Below are 14,537 nucleotides of genomic sequence, written 5' to 3'. Positions count from 1 at the left end.
CTGAACATCCCCTGCTTACCTTCTTTCTCCCCAGAGCTTATTCCTCTCAGGACTTACCACCAGCAGAAGTAAATAAATTAGAGCATATCTGATATCTTTAAACAGGAAAAAATTTCCAAGTTCACTTCTTTTTGGAAGAGATCTCACATAGCAATTAAAAAACTAAGCAACTCCTTGCTAGTACAAGAAGCTTGTCCTTTTGAAGTGCAATGGAAACATTGCAAGCTGTAAGGTTTGAACAGAGCTACTTCAATGGTTCAATGCCACACAAGTCTCCATTTATAAAAAAGCATTAACTTGCTCTGCTCCATGAATAGCTGCTCAAGTGGACAAGCACAAAGTGTAGTCAAGGATTAACATATGTATGTAAATACCCTTTCAAGCTACTTAATGAGAAATATACACACAATCTGATTTTGGTAAAACAAGAAGCAATTCCTAGCATTTGAGAAAAACAGACGTTGACATAGCTGATTTTAATATAAGGTAGAGGGGAACAGTTCAGCAATCCAGTGAAATGGACTTGAAAGGGCTCACATCTGATCTCCCACATGCAGGAGGACTTTTGAAAGATAGTTTCCTCTGGAGAAAATATAGCTTTAGAAGTATTAGAGTTCTGTCTGGAGTATGCAAGAGAAAGACAGAGGTGGAGATGAAAAGAAAAAGAGAACGCTTGTCCGTGCAACTTATATTGTTAAGTTCCTGTCCATAGTCCTGCTATCACATGATTCGAACTAAAAGCACAAATGACCAGCCACTATCTCCTTCCTGTTTATAAGACTTGTTGAAGCATTTCCCATACCGAGTTTGACTCTGTCATTTGTAGTCCTTGCTGAGAAGCGATAAAAAGACCTTGAAATGGAGGATGAAGAAGGCTACGCGAAACTTCATTTCAAAGCAAGAAAGAAAAGCTCCAGTGCAGGTAAGCATATAAGCATATATAATACGGCTTCAGTCATATTCTGTAGATAATAAATCCCTCCAGGTATAGTCAGCTGCCTTTGAGTTGTCATAAAAGAAAAACTGTCAGAATTTTTAGATGATGTTACTAAAGTTGCCACAGAAGATACACAGTTATTATGTAGCACTAAGTTCAAGTCCTATCCTGATTTTCACAAGTTTCATGCGTACAGTTTCCAAATAACAATGTTACAGCAGAGAACTTTTCAACCAGTCTGAATCCGTTTCCTGATTCAGCTCTGACCCGGACCACTAGCATGTGAAATGTAATGGGTTTTAAAGGAGAAATCATATCCTCACTTTAGTCTTTACTCAAACTCCATGGGATGCTTCCTGATCTTATTTAATAAGTAAAAAACATGGTCTCCACAAGTCATCAATTTTGGCATTCTATTTTGTCTTCCAAGGATGGCCATTCCATGAAACAGAAAGTCACTGTTCTGTTATTCTCTGACTTTATTCCTGGACCTCAGCTAAAGGGAAATTAGCATGTAAAATCTTTTTCCTCAGTTAATTTTGGAGGTAGTATGCAGTATATTGTGTTGCAGTCTTTCCAGAAAGAAATTTAGAAACATGTTCCTGAAAGCACTACTGCTAGAAAGCTAGGAAACAAATTTAAAGTGACATTTTTTCACATAGCTGCAGCACTTTAGCTGTTTTCTTCCTGGCCCTAAGGATTCCTTTGTGGCATCACAGAACATCTTTTATACCTCAGTTATTGTAAAGAGCTTTGCTCTCCTGCAGCCTACACTAACTATATTACTACCCCTTCCAAGACTGACACTGACAATCTGCTGGAAGAGTCCAGCAGAGGGCTACCAAGACAGTTAGGAGGTTGAACAAATGACACTGGAGGAGAGGCTGAGTGAATTGGCTTTGTGCTAGCTTAAGAAGAGAAGGCTTAAGGGAGTCTTACTGATGTCTTCAACTACTTAATGGGAGGCTGTAGAGAAGACAGAGCCAGACTCTTCTTGGAGGTGCACATTGGAAGGACAAGAGGCAATGGACACAAGTTGGAACACGGAAAATCCTGATTTGATATATATAATTTTTTCTTCACCATGATCGCGAAGACCCTAGGACAGATGCCCAGAGAGACTGTAAAATCTCTGTCATTTTGAGATATTCAGAAATTCACTGGACAACACCATGAATGACCTGATCTAACTGGACCTACTTTGAGCAGGAGGCTGGACTAGATGGCCTACCGAGATCCCTTCCAACCCACATGATTCTGTGATTCTGTGTTAAGACACATAGCAATCCAGAAATAGAGTGCGTGAGCAAACAGAAACTATAGGTTTCACTAGGAAGAGGTATGTCAAGAGTATGGCAGCCCTACAAGAATAGATTTTAAGATTATTGGATACTGTTGAGAAGGAAGATTGACTTTATCTGTGCATTTCCAGGCTTTCTTGATTCTAATTAAAAGTAATGTTCTTAGAGTTGTGAGGGAGCTCATTTCTACATCTCTAATCACTGATGTTTGGAGTTCATCAAGCACCCGTTCTGCAAAGGAGCCCTATTTAGTACACTGATACTTACTTTTCCATTGATTTTGTATTAATTTTCCAGGGGGAATTGGCTGAACATCAAGAACTCAATAAACAAATGAGTTCCAAATTGTAACACAGACTTTTCTAAAGACCTTTGACTTGGCGTGCTAGTGTCTGTGGATCCTAAGATTACAGACCTTATTTTTCAGAGAATCTACCTGGCCTTTCTTGACTAATAGTACGGATATCCACAGGCCCAGAACTTTCATTTTTATTCTTACATGTTATACACCTGTCTCTTATTTGCAACTCTTAGAAACCTCCGTTCTTCCTTACACCTCTATCACCAAGTTTGTGAGGTTTTGTTTAACAATATCTGTTAAGTGCTTGCTGTGACATCTAACAATCTTCATGACATCTGCTAGAGTGACATCCCCATGCTATAAAGAAGCAGAAACTGTTCAATAGGTGTTCCACTCACCGTGATAAGTTAAGAGCATGGGTGAATTCGGAAATGTTATACAAAAGGATAAAAATCTCAAATAAAAAGACAAGTAGTGAAGACATTAGACTGCAAAAATTCAAGTCCACAATCTGAAAAGCTTTTCATAAATGAAAGTTTATTAGAAGTGAGAACTACTTGATATGCATAAGACAATTAAAAGGGAAAAAGCAACTGTGACAAAGCATATGGAGAAGTGACTATGATGGACGTTCTGTCTGGCAGATGTTTAGAGAAATCCAGATTTATGTTTTGAGTAACATCTCATGCCTATTTGCAGAACAATCTTCTTTTTTGCAGAACTTACGTCTTGTTCCTCAGGCTTGCGGTATGTCATTGCACTCTCAGGATTTTTGAATGTTCTATTTCTTGGAGCTGTGATCGCGCTATTTCAGCAGTGTGAGTGACTGAGTAAAATGTTTTGTCTTCGTTCCTGTGTAATTGATAGGTATTAATCCTTAAGGTTTTCAAACACACTGTTTTGATAAGGTGACAAGATTGTTCATATCTTCTACTATTGGGTTTCTGAGGAAGGGAGGGAGTCACTGGGATTTCGGGGCTGCAAATGGTCAGTGGCTTTTAGAGGGCTGTTGAATGTTTGGGGTTTATGAAGAGGGCTGGAGTCTTTCTCATTTTCTACTCTCCCAGCCTGAAAGTCCCTCCTCTTCCTTTCCAAAACTGAACAGCTAACCTAGCCTTCCAGCCAAAGCATCCATGCAGTTATTTGGAAAGCCTCTTTTAATAACAAAACAGAATTCATTCCAGACAAATGATACAACTGGAAGCCCTTCTATCTCCTTCTCCCCTTATCTTCACAGATAGTCCTCACCTCCTGGTACCCTACTTTGCCTGACTTAAGTCTCAGCCAGTCCTCCATAACCTGTGAAATGAGAACTGTGAGCTGGCCTTCGGGGATGGGTGAGACAGGAGGCTGGAAGATGATATACCTAGATTGAAACAACCTCTCTAAGCAGATGTAAAAATGTATTTAAGTTTATGAAGGTGAGCTCGTGCATGGAAGTTATGCATAAGCACAGGGTCACTGCCAGCACTGACCACATGCATACAGAGCTTACCTCTCCACCACGAGTGTCTACCAGTATCACTGGGCATCTAAACATAGAGATCAGAGAGAAATGGCTGCCGTTGCCCTGGCTAAGCAACTTAAATGAGTTTTTAAGTGACCATCAGCAAGCTTCTGAATATTCATTGAGCAGCCTCATTTTAGATTCCTCTTTTAGAAAACCTTGGCCTGGTAATCCCAATGTCCAGCTTGCTTTTGGACATCAAAATCACCTTGTTCATTAAAATCACTTGAGAACCGAGGAGAAAATGCGAGTTCCGAAGCACTTCTGGATATAAATATCTTGTTAATGGCAGAGTCAGCCGTGCTCCCTTTTTCTGGATGCAAGTCCTTCCTTTCCACATCATCCCATTCTTTTCTGAAAATAGCTCAGTACAGATTTCAGGCACTGGAAAATCAAAGACACAGTCATATTATTTGAAAGATAGCTGTTGCATGCCATGTTGTCAAAAACATGATGATGTTATGATCTAGACTGTCTTTGCAAAGTCAGTCACCTCACATGTTTGTTTAACATGTAGAAATCAGAGGCTCAGCTCCCCCCTAACCATTTATAGGGGAGCTGGAAGGGCAGAGTTTTCATTTAGAACTTCCATTATTTTCCATGGAAAAAGACTGTGAGGCTTCTTGACAGTTCACTTATGAGCTTTATACTGAAATGGTGAAGATTCCTGTCCAGGTGACTTGCAATCAAGTGACATGTGGAAGCCCAGAGAAAATCTTTCTGAAAGTGATAATACTTCTGAAGATGATCTTCATGAAAACAGTTTACTCACTGCATTAAAGGACAACTTATGCATGTATACAAATGGTAAGGAAATAAATTCTTGCCCACAGTAGCATAAATGATTTGAAGGTTTTTGAAAAGATTAGTATAAAAATAAACACTTACACAAAGGGAATGACTCTCAAATACCAGAATAATCATGCTTGCATTGTTAAAGATGTATACTGTGATTTATTTTAGAACTCTATCCTTAAAAATTTTAGTTCATGCAAGAAATAAAAGTGAGGCAGTGTTGCTTCAGATCTTTGCTGCTTCTCCATGGGTTCTATCTGAACCAACTGTTCTACTCCCAGTGATTTCAGCAGAGCAGGGAATTTAATCCATGGTTTTTGCCCCAACTTTTATGTAAGCTATTTAGCACAATTATCTGGAGTTCTGAAATGTCTAAAGATACAAAGAGGTCCCTAATGAAAGAATGACTATACTTATTACCACTGTAAAGCAGGAACTGTGTACATTCATAAAAAGAAATACAGTATCATAATTTCTGTCCCCCTGGTTTAAAGCTTCTTTACTGTCATTTTCAAAAGCTCCAGTAAAAGTAGAGGCCAATAATAACGATTTCAGTTTTAAGTAAAGAAGTGACAAAAACCCTTCACCCCAAACTCTTCACAGACTCCAGATGTGAACTCTGCCCCGTCGGCTGGAAGCTACATTATGGGAGATGTTATTACTACTCAGAAAATCGTGATACCTGGAAAAATAGTAAGGCATATTGCTTGGGAAAAAAATCTGAGCTCCTGGTTATAGAAGATGAGGCTGAAATGGTAAATTTGTGAGGCACTCTGTGGTTCAATTTTTTTTTATTATTATTATACCCTGTGAATATACATATCAGAGTAGAGCTTTCACTGTACTGTAAGAAGCCATTTCTAATCCAAATATGCACATAAAGTGTATTGTTAGTATTAGTTACACTGATGATTGATTACTGCATGCTAAGAAACATTTATGTCAATAAGACCACTAGTCTACATTTCATTTAAACAAAGGATGCAACAATATTCCTAGAGATTATCTATCTCCAGCAAGAAACAGCCAGTATTTGATTGAAGGATTCTTGCATGTTTTATTCTAAAAAAAAAAAAAAGCCATTCAGAAGTAAGCTGACATAAAAACTGTTGCTTTTCCTTGGGGGATGGAGTGATTTCTCTGTGTGCTTTGTATATTTTTAAATATCAGTGCCAGGTCTGGGTCAATAACAAAGCAGCTCTGTGGGCCACATCCTAACCTGCAGTTAGCACCTCTCCAGTGCTACTGCTGTTGCTTAAAGGTGACCAGGTCTAGGCAGGGACCAATAGCACCTGGGTATGGTTTAGAATCTGAACTAATTTAGATTTTTTTTCTCAATTGCTTGGAAAACATTCTCTGAAATCTTTGGGCATGAAAGCCTTGCTATTTTTAAAGTGATTACCATTGAATGTTACCAGTAGTGGGGTTTTTTGAAGTGTCTTATTATTAGAGTACGAAGACATGCATCTCTTTCTTAGGCATTCTTAAACAAAATGAAAGATAAAGACACTGGCTTTGTTTGGACTGGATTAAACTTTGATGAGAATGAAGAAAGATGGATATGGCTCAATGATCCCAAACGCCTAGGGCACAGATAGGTCCGTTCTGGGATGAACCTGTACTGGCCTCCATGATGTGTCCTCCAGGATGTCTCCGTACTCAGGATATTCAGCTATCAAACCAAGACAAAATGGCAAGAAGATATGGGGACCCATATTCCAATTAGGCAGCTCAGCCTGTTCTGATTTTTCTCAGTACAGAATTATGATCAAAATGTGTAGCTGGAAAATGAGATTTCTTGGCAGCTGTCAGGAAAAGGAACTAATTTTATTAGGCATGTAGATGCTGCATCTGCATTTTACTTCCAGGTATATTGCAAGTAGGGAGACAGAGAAAGGATAAAGTTTGCTAAACAAATACAACTTGCCTGTATGTCAGAGAATCAGAAGAATGACAGCTTAAGGAGAGAAAAAAAATCCAGTCTTTGTGGTGTCACTCTTTTTTCAATGACTTTCATGCCTGTGTGGTTTTTTTGCTTTTGCAGTTTTATAATAAAAGGAAGGAAGCAAGAAGAAAAATGTGCTGCCTATAAATTGACAGAAGTGCATGCTGATAACTGCCATTCCCTATATAAGTGGATTTGTAAGAAGAGGGCATTCGTGTTGGCTATCTAAGATATTGTAAAATGAAAGTGAAAAGGGACTTTGAAGGTTTACAGCATTTTACAGCATGTAGGATAGCTGATGTAAAATGAAGGGGAAAATTGCTGACTTGAATTTTGATGAATTGATACATTGTGAGTCTATTTGTGATTAAAGTCTATGAAGATATCAGGCTTGTGTCTCTCTTCTTTTTCAAGATGAAGGTATAAAATGTTCATCTATGCATGCTGATGCACAGCCCCTTAGAGCAATACAAATAAACAGCTCATCAACTTAAAGTAGCTTGTAGAGACTGAGAGTTGTGTAAACTACAGGCAAAATGAGGTTTTTGTACCAACCTACGAACTAGTGCCACAGAAGGCAAAAAAGTATGGTTGCTGCTTCTGCTTACATTAGTAGAAAAGATGACAATCAGCACTATACACTTAAATGGGCCTGCAAATGTAGCCACTAAAGGACAAATATGGGAAGCCAGTAGGGCTCTGTATAAGGAAGAGTCAAGATCTAATGTTTTTTCAAAAAGGTTTGATTTCATGTATTTCATGTATTCAGGGTTATAGAATTTTGCACTTAAAAATACCAGAAATGCCCCTTCAATTCTGAGATTGAATCACCTGACATAATATCTTCGTTCTGCTAGCAATGCCACTACTAGTAATGGTAAAAACTATGGGGCTATAGGACTACCAACCCTCCTTTCGGTAGTCCACTTTACAGATTTTATCTTTTTACAAGTCACAAAAGGATACTGAAAACCTTCCTATGGCTCAAGGCTCCTGATCAGGATGAGGCAGCAGATGTTCTTGGAGGAGTTTGCTCTTTCCTGTCTGATTTTAACCTCAAGGTGACTTGTATATGTGTCTGAATGTGGTCTGTAGTGCTTCATTGTGATGTATAACCACAACCTGTCAAGCATTTAACTTTTATTGCCAAAAAACCCCCTAGCATGATGAATATAATAACAACTCTAGGGTGTAAAGCCAAGTTCCAAATTCTTGAGGCTGAGGGAAAGAACTCCAGGAAGGACTTCCTGCAGAACTGGTGCACTGCATTTTGGACTGCAGTAGCAATGTGGATGACTTAGTTATTTGCTCAGTGTACACTAATCTCTACCTTTGTGGCTTTTGTACCACCTAACAGGAATCAGGTACAAGAGTGGAGCGCTCTAGCATTTTTGGTAATTATTTAAGAATCCATTCCTAAAGGTACTGAGCATGACATAGCACGCAATTGCAATGATTCCTGTGATTTGACTGTTACTTCTATGGGTATGATATAATTAAAAGCGCATCCTACAGCAGAGGTTACATTACATTGCACGTTTGCTATCAGGTAAATTACAAACAGTGAGATAATTTACAGTAATTCATGGATGGATGGTATACAGACAATTACAATATCGTTATACATTTCTAACACTACCTCGCTAACTCTTCGATAACAAAAAAACTTTTTCATAAAATTGATGCATGGCTATATATCATACTCGTGTAGTTTTTGATATCTCTGTAACTGAGAAACCGCTGGTTTCCACCATGACCTATTTTCTAACCATTCCAGAACCATCCATTTTTACCTAGTTGTTTTATATATATAAATATTGTAGCTATATATAATATATGTATATTTATAATTTATAATACATATATATTATATATTATAATATGTATTATATATATTATTACCATTTTGTAGTTATATATGAAACTACACAAAGATACAGTCTTCCCAGTACCAATGTTGTAAATGCATACTTAATAACGCGCATTCTTTTAAAATGCAATTTACCATTTTAAACATTTCTGTACTTAATTGATTAACCTTTGCTTTTTGCAGCACTCAAAATATTATATCAGTATACAACATCACATGCATATATATTTTTAAGTTACATATACAGACATCATACATTAGTGATCATGATCACTATTAGTAATAGGATGCATGTATATTCTCATTGAGAGAAACAGGGTTTCCCTTGCTTGGAGATGGGGACACTGCCTAATAGGATCCATTTTTCCTTATTACCTCAGTTTATTCATAGTTTTCTCTTGATTTTAATTTCTGCCATGGGAATTGATCTAAAAATAAAGTATATCTTTCCTTTTTTCATATATTCATATATTCAATAATAAAAAGAAAGTAAAGTCAGCTAAAACTGACTAAAGCTTGGAATTGATTACTTATTCTTTTGTGCTACTCTTTTACATTTCTTCCTTGCTTCTCTACATGCAGGGTTCATATAACATACTGGGGACTCCCACTAATACCACGCTTCATACTGTCCCTCCTTCCCAGGCCCACTGCTGCAGCCCGCTGTCAGCAAACACCACAGGCTGGGCTTGTTCCAGTGTGTCACCCTTTGCTTTTTGCTGCTGCCTAGTCAAGGCAGATTCCTCTACGGCCACTCACAACAGCTGTTTTAAATGCAGCCCCGTTATGATTTAGGACCTGTCTGTCTCTATTGTTTAGAAGACTATGGATAGAGACTGACAACTTTTTCCATGCCAGATACACTTCTTTGGTTTCACTTGGCTTATGCTAATCTAAGCAATACAATTTTAAAGTTTCAAGTCTACCCTTTAAAGCCCATGCAATACGATGCATCCACTTAACAATGATCATTTACTACTGCAAGATTTGTGTCTATGGCAATTATTCCAGTAGCCCAATCAGAAGCCATAGCAGATGCTCAAGAGGCATTCTCCTGATCAGCCATGGTTAAACCAGTATTAGCATCTAATTTAAGAAGTCATTTAATGTACTTTTAAAAAAATTTTATTTAAATGAATGACTTGCAGGAATCTGATCAGCAGTAATCATTACTTTTTTCCTAATAATTCAATCTGACTTTGGTTGTTTATTTCCCGTTTCCTCTTTTCTTTGCTCACGTTCTGTTTTTACAGTAAACCAGGTAGTGATGAGTGATAAGTGATAATGGGACTTTCTGTGAAAGCTGGCAGCATCTCAATATCAGGAGCACATGGGCTTTTAACCTTATACTCCTCTGCAGAATGGTCACCAGCTGCATCAAAAGAATAATCTCCATCCCTTGGCTCAGCATCCTCATGAAAGGGTGCCTTGATAAGAGCTGTTTTCATGCCCTGCTTTGCACATAATGCTACTTTTAGCTTTTCCACCTTAGCCTAACAGGGTCTGCACCCTCTGCACCCATCTCATTTAGAGCTTGTATTTCTTGTAGTGATATTCAGACTGCTACTTAAGTTTTCTCCACACATTTTGTATTGATATTTAGTGTTCTATTTAATTCCCCGATTTTCACTCATAACAGTCTTTCTTCTAACTTGTTCTACAGCCGCAATCACTTCCAGAGTTTTTCTCTGGAATTTCTCATTCCAGCCTTTAAAGTCCTAATTTCTTTATCTAGCTTATGTGTCACTGACCACATTACCTGTGGTCTGTCTCACTTAATTTCTTTATGGGAAGGTTTTGATGTTAATACTTCTGTAAATTTTGCAATCTCTTGCTCAGCTTCTGAGATGTTTTTAAGTCAGGTTTCAAGGGCTTGGTCTTCACTGAGAACTCCATTCCTAAGCTTGGACAGAGTCAAGATAAAAACAAGTTAGACAGTTGTTACCTGACTGCTAGACAACTGCTGCCAGAACTAAAACAAGCTAAAATCAGCTCAGACCAAGTCCAGACCAGTCCTGCACTGAAGGATCAAGGCCCGTTACCTTTAACGAGCAAGACGACAATCATATTTACCATACTACAGGGCTACCTTGTTTTCTTTTCCATGTTCTGTCACAGCCTTTCTGCAGAACAGTGAATTGGACTTTCATAGGGATGTGATATGGACATCACACAAGTATTGCATGGATACCTGTCCACAGCGGTTCATCCAAAGACACATGGAGGATTACACTCTGCCATTTATTCATCTGAATGCTGGATCTTGCCATTGCTGCATCATATGCCTTAGTGTCCTAAATGTCATTTGAATTCTTATGTGAAATAGAAAAACATAAACACTTGTAGTGTCAATTGCCTGGCATACCTGCAAAGTGAAAAAGAGTTGTGCCAAGGTATCCACCCAAGCTTGGAGAGCTCAGCAGCTTCTTTCCTGGCACTGCTGTGCTCATTTTTTGGTGCCTAGCAGGCACACAGATGTACCATGAAAGTTACTGAGTCAATGTGCCGTACCCAGGAGAAAGTGTTTCATTGTCCATCAACAGAACAGTTCAAGCGTTCAACAAAGATCACTGTTAAAAGTGAAAAATAAACAAGCTAAATAACAGAGGAATGAAGGATTAACCTTGAGGTCTGCTTTATTCCTGTTACAGGCTTTTGAACACAGCATTTCATATAAAAATGCAAACAATTTGGCAGTGCCCAGTAAATCAAATACAAAACAGCTTTCTCACGTACTCGAGGTGGTTGTTGATCTCTCTGACCACTAGATTTTTATGCTGAAACCACAAAGGCAGGCAAAGGAAACCTGATTCTTCAGGAACTGAGTTGCATTTACCTGGAAATACCATGTGCTCTCTCCTCAGTCATCAATTTCTAGCTTTAGAAACCATTCACTAAACCTTCTTGTTCACAGTAAATTGTTAGCCTGTTAGCATACTCGATTTGCTCTTCTGCAAGGCTCTGTGCAGGGTTTTTGTAGGGGAATCGACTTTGCATAGAAAACCACCTAAGACTCAGGCTTTATTGTGGAAACTTCTCCAGGGGCTAGAGTCTGCTCTGAGGTGATATGCTACAGTTCTGCTGACTTCTTCTTATGGAAACCTTATTCTTTGCTCCCTATGCTGAGACCTGCCACACTACCCTCTGTTGCAAGAGGTAAGGTCATATATTTTATTCCTCTTCTTTGAGGCATTTTGGTCACTGTTTCTATTGTAAAGCTCACTGAATATATTCTGAAATTTAAATTGTTTTCCTCTATAAGAAAAAATATATTGGATTAAACATTATGCAGCATATTATGAAAAATATAAAAAGGACAGCCTTCTCAAAGGCTTCCTAACTAGGCCTTTAAAAAAATTCTATAAAGGCATAAGCATGGTATCTGGTTCCCACAGAATTACTCTAACGAAGGCTGAGAACAAATTAGCTCCCTGTAGGTTATTTCCAAAAAGAACAAGCACTGATAACTTCTTCTCTGCAGGGCTGTAAATGAAAGAATTCTTATAAATATGTGTTCAAGAATATTCATTCATAGATTGGTTTTCTGCCTCCCAGGGAAAAATGTTGCCTACTTGTAATTGTAGAGAAAAACTGCTAGAAAACACTGAAAGTTTTGTGGAAGGAAGTGATTTTTGTACTCCCATTCGTTCCCTGCAACAACCTGCATTAAGGGAGGACTGGAGAGCCCCCAAAAGGACCTGCTGGTCCCGTGCTGGCCATATGCCTCAGATGTCTCTGTTCCTTTAAACATCTAGGGTGAAAGTATGGTGTAAGCTGATTCTGTCCCTGTGAGTGGTGAGAGAAATCATTCCAGAGGATGTACCCAGCACTCTGCATTGCAGTGTGTTCACATGAAGTCAGGATTGTTCACACTGCTACAGTGCTGTGGTCATGCTGAGGTGATCTGCAGTTCTGTACCAACACCTCTGCTGTGTCTCACTGTGCAGAAATCTCTGTTACACAAAGCACCAGGTGCTGTTGTGTAGACATACACAACGGTCATGCATACGGTCAGCAGAGAGATACACTATATTTTTTTCACCAGCCATTCTCCAAATCACAGATATAGTGTTTCTGAAGACCAGAATGTACCTTATAGCATAGTCAAGTGCTTTACCTATGGAAGAAGTCCCAGCAGGTTTACTGCTTCAGTGCTCTGAAGCAAAACTAACTCACAATGTGAGAGGTGAAGGAAAGGAGAGACTGCAGCCTGGGAATGTGCTGGAGGAGGTATTGACTAGCCATCACGACAGCCATCCTGACAAGCTGCCACCAAACTGGGTAGGAGATTCTCCTGCCAATATATTCACCCCATCACTACCATTAAAAAAATTCATCCAAGGTATTACATGACACTCTAGACAGTACTCTACAAGTACTCTATTACAAGTACTCTAGACAGTAACATTTTTAGAGAATGAGCCTGAAGTTTAAAACCAGTTGACATGGCAAACCCTAAAAGCCTGCACAGGGAATAAGCCTATCTCAAAGAGGATTCTAGTCCTATTTCCTTCATATCTGCTCTTCAAGCTCCTCCTGCTGAGCATGAAGCTGCTGTCATGGAAATATTCAGCAATACTCAGGCACTGCTGGCTTGTATTTTCTTGGTAAATTGTTTTTGCTCTGTTTAGAAGACATCATTTTTGCTACAATTTTCACAGAACCTCAGAATCACAGAACGGTTGAGGTTGGAAGGGACCTCTGGAGATCATCCAGTCCAACCTCCCTGCTCCAGCAGGGTCCTCTAGAGCATATTGCCCAGGATCGCGTCCAGGCGGCTTTTGAATATCTCCAGGGATGGAGACTCCACCACCTCTCTGGGCAACCTGCTCCAGTGCTCACTCACCCTCACAGGAAAGAAGTTTTTCCTCAGGTTCAGATGGAACTTCCTGTGGTTCAGTTTCTGCCCGTTGCCTCTTGTCCTGTTGCTGGGCACTGCGGAGAAAACCTCATCCTCATGAGGTTCATCCTCTTGACACTCCCCCTTCAGATATTTGTACACGTTGATGAGATCACCTCTCAATCTTCTCTTCTCCAGGCTGAACAGGCCCAGCTCTTGCAGTCTTTCTTCCTAGGAGAGGTGCTCCAGCCCTCTAATCATCTTGGTAGCCCTCCGCTGGACTCTCTCCAGGAGTGCCATGTCTCTCTTGTCCTGGGGAGCCCAGAACTGGACACAGCACTCCAGGTGAGAGGCCTCCCCAGGGCTGAGGAGAGGGGCAGGATCACCTCCCTCGACCTGCTGGCAACACTCTTCCTCATGCACCCCAGGAGACCATTGGCCTTCTTGGCCACAAGGGCACACTGTTGGCTCATGGTCAACTTGTTGTCCGCCAGGACTCCCAGGTCCTTCTCGGCAGAGCTACTTTCCAGCAGGTCAGCCCCCAGCCTGTACTGCTGCATGGGATTATTTCTCCCTAGGTGCAGGACCTTGCCCTTGCCTTTGTTGAACTTCAGGAGGTTCCTCTCCGCCCACCTCTCCAGCCTGTCCAGGTCCCTCTGAAAGGCAGCACGGTCTTCTGGCGTGTTAGCCTCTCCCCCCAGTTTAGTATCGGCAGCCAACTTGCTGAGGGTGCACTCTGTCCCTTCCTCCAGGTCATTGATGAATATATTGAACAAGACTGGACCCAGGACTGCCCCCTGGGGGACACCGCTAGCTACAGGCCTCCAACTAGACTTTGTGCCACTGACCACAACCCTCTGAGCTCGGCCATCCAGCCAGTTCTCAATCCACCTCACTCTCCACTCATCCAACCCACACTTCCTGAGGTCACCTATGAAGATGTGATGGGAGACAGTGTCCAAAGCCTTGCTCAAGTCCAGGGAGACAACATCCACTGCTCTGCCCTCATCTACCCAGCCAGTCATTCCAGCAGAGAAGGCT

At 40.1% G+C, this 14,537-nt stretch overlaps 1 protein-coding gene across 3 annotated transcripts in view; it reads left to right on the top strand.

The window, feature by feature from the left end:
• Positions 1–782: 782 nt before the first annotated feature.
• LOC104144395 (killer cell lectin-like receptor subfamily F member 1) overlaps positions 783–14,537 on the top strand; it is a 33,449-nt gene continuing 19,694 nt past the window's right edge. Inside the window, exons 1-5 of one of the 3 annotated variants that reach the window (XR_011142823.1) lie at positions 783–922; positions 3,239–3,357; positions 4,722–4,853; positions 5,445–5,596; positions 6,886–7,174. The gene's annotated coding sequence lies outside the window, so the exon portion shown is untranslated. Of the gene's footprint in view, positions 923–3,238; positions 3,358–4,721; positions 4,854–5,444; positions 5,597–6,885; positions 7,175–11,698; positions 11,813–14,537 lie in introns of those variants that run through there. The other 2 variants (XR_011142824.1, XM_068954303.1) reach the window with 2 other exon arrangements.

Source organism: Struthio camelus, chromosome 1, assembly GCF_040807025.1.
Source record: "Struthio camelus isolate bStrCam1 chromosome 1, bStrCam1.hap1, whole genome shotgun sequence".
NCBI classification, from domain to species: Eukaryota; Metazoa; Chordata; class Aves; order Struthioniformes; family Struthionidae; genus Struthio; species Struthio camelus.
Note: the sequence above shows the minus strand (reverse complement) of the source record. Positions and strands in the feature narration are given on the sequence as shown.